This window comes from Propithecus coquereli, unplaced genomic scaffold (genome assembly GCF_000956105.1).
Source record: "Propithecus coquereli isolate 6110/MARCELLA unplaced genomic scaffold, Pcoq_1.0 Scaffold140, whole genome shotgun sequence".
NCBI classification, from domain to species: domain Eukaryota; kingdom Metazoa; phylum Chordata; class Mammalia; order Primates; family Indriidae; genus Propithecus; species Propithecus coquereli.
In genome coordinates, this window is record NW_012138303.1 from 4,548,707 (window position 1) to 4,551,227 (window position 2,521).

The 2,521-nt window shown below is 42.9% G+C and overlaps 1 protein-coding gene across 1 annotated transcript in view; it reads left to right on the plus strand.

Annotated features, from left to right (window-relative positions):
- The window catches only part of CFAP126 (cilia and flagella associated protein 126), a 53,553-nt gene that overhangs the window by 21,437 nt on the left and 29,595 nt on the right, over positions 1-2,521 (plus strand). The gene's annotated exons all lie outside the window — the stretch shown is intronic.

Consider the following 2,521-nt stretch of genomic DNA (forward strand, 5'->3'; position numbering starts at 1 on the left):
TCGCAGCAGATGCTAAACAACTGGAGAAACCCAGTGACCTCTGTCTAATTTTAACGGGTCTAAGGGCAGCAAAACTCCACTTCCATCCTCTTAGGGTTCAGGCTGGGCCAAAAAATTAAACTGATGTAAAATAGATTAATGGGAGAAAAACATACAAATTTCTTTAATAGAAGTTTTATGTGGCACGGGAGCCCTTACAAGGAAATGAAGACTGAAAGAGACAGTTAGGGTCAGTTACTTATATACTAAATTGGATAAAGAGTAGTAAGCTGTGAAAAAGCCACTAAATTATGTGAGGAGGCTTAAAAGATACGAGTTATTTTAACAAGATCTGTACAGAATTGTCTTGGTCTTCACTTCTTGTGCTTGAGGATAAGGATGTCGCATCTTTCATATGGGAATCTCATGCTCTGCTTTTAGGAAACAGCACAGTCAGAGTGATCTTTTTGCACCTACTGTTTTTCAAGTGCCTCTAACTTAAATAGTCATTATGCCCGAGTGGTATATTTTTTTAAACTCTTTTAAGACCAGTATTCCACTCACTAATGTGCTCTAATTTATCTGACTATTCACTTATAGTTGGACACTGCACCTAGGGCTTCAGTAAAGGTCCTAGAAATAATTTGTTGTAGGTTTTGTCCTTGGCCCCAACTCTTCCTGCTTCATATGACATACTCTCTCTTTAGGTGATCTCAGCACTCCTGTGTCTGCAATTATACAGACAACTCTCAAATTTGTGTCTCCAACACTTCTGCATTCTCAAGCCATCCACGCATTCACCTTCCTGCTCCATACAATACTTTGGCCCTCAGGGTCACCTTTTCCCAGACTGAGTCCATCTTCTCCACACTCCCCTAAGCAGGAGTCTTCTCTGGTGTTTTCTCTCCCAGTGGATGGTAATATTGCTTCAGGGGAACGAGGCAGAGGAAAGAGGGACTTTCTTGAAGTCTCTTTCCCTCACCCAGGATATCCATTAGTTATTAAGTCCTTTTCGTTTTAATTCTCTGGCTTTCTTCCTGTTAGCCCACAGCCACATGCCCCAGGAGGTGGATCCATGTCAGCTAGTGGAGTCCTCGTGTAATTCGAGGAAGGTGCCTCCGGGACTCTAGTCTGCATTTGTTCCCACATCAGGAACTCCAGTGACCGGCCTCTCTACCCCAGCCAAAGCCGACTCTTTGTCCTCTTGAGTGTCTTTCTCCGATTGGGAGTCAGGACCAGAAGACCACAGAGACGAAATTCTCTGTTGGCTAAAGTGAACTTTCTTACAATTAGCTGGTCTTCTTGAAGGCTTTTAGAAAAAAACAAAATTCAGACTTGTGCCCAGTCTCTGAATATGTACCTGTTATTCATCTATTCATTCATGTACACATTCGTTCATTCAACAAACATGTATTGACAACTATTATGACCTGGGCACTCTGCAAGGAGCTGGAATTAAAATGATGAGCAAGAAAACAGATACAGTTACTATGGTTATTCAGCTCATAACCTACTTCCTTGTATTCCTGGCAACAAGGGCAGAGTGAACTGACTGTGCCCCTTGCAGAATTCCCAGCACAAATGAGCTCCTTGGTCCCTAATTCTTCTTCCTTTTTTTCCATTTACATAGCTATGGCAGATGCAAGAGTGTGCTATGCAGGTGCCCCATACTGGCCTAAGGAAACTGGCTTTTGGAATCACCCCAATTGGTTCTGCTTTCACGCTCAGTACAACAGAGCTAGGTCCTTGGCCACAGAGTCAAGCTCCCCCAAGTCCTATAAACTGGCAGTAACCCCAGGATACACCCCTAATGTTTGGCTACAAATGATTCAACAGGAACTGCTAGCCAATGGACTCTACCTGAGCTTTGTAGTATTATCAGTTAGGTTTTAGCTGCTAGCTTAAAGCGTAGTTGGTTCAGAGTCCACCCAGAGACTGCTGTCCTTTGAGACACAAAATATCCTTCCTTTGCCCTTAGGACTTCATGTACCCCATCTCTCCATAAGCTACTCATCTCATTTCTGAGTCGCTGCTACTGTAGATGAGGCTCCTTGGGTAGTTTCCTCTTGATCAAAAGTCTGGTCCCACATACCTGTCAATGGAAAAGAAAGCAAAGTCTGTAAAATAATTCAAAGAGGTTTGCTATGAGCCAAATTTGAGGACCATGGCCTGGAGCCATGCCCAAGAAACCTTCAGCAAGTGGACTTGCTGTGGCTGGGTTACAGTTTGGTTTTATAGATTTCAGGGTGACAGGAATTACAGATAAAATCATAAATCAATACATGGAAGGCATACATTGGTTTGGCCCAAAAAGGCAGGACATCTTGAGGTGGGGGCTGACAAGTGATAGGTGGGTTCAGGGATTCTTTAGTTGACAATTGGCTGAAAGAGTAAGGCTTTGTCTAAAAGACCAGGAGTCAGCTGAAAGGAATGCTTGAGTTAAGATAAGTGTCTTCCATCTTTCATGTGATGCTATACTGGAATCAGGTTGGGAAGTAAACCACATTACATTGGGTTAACAAAACCTGTTTAGTGAGATTTT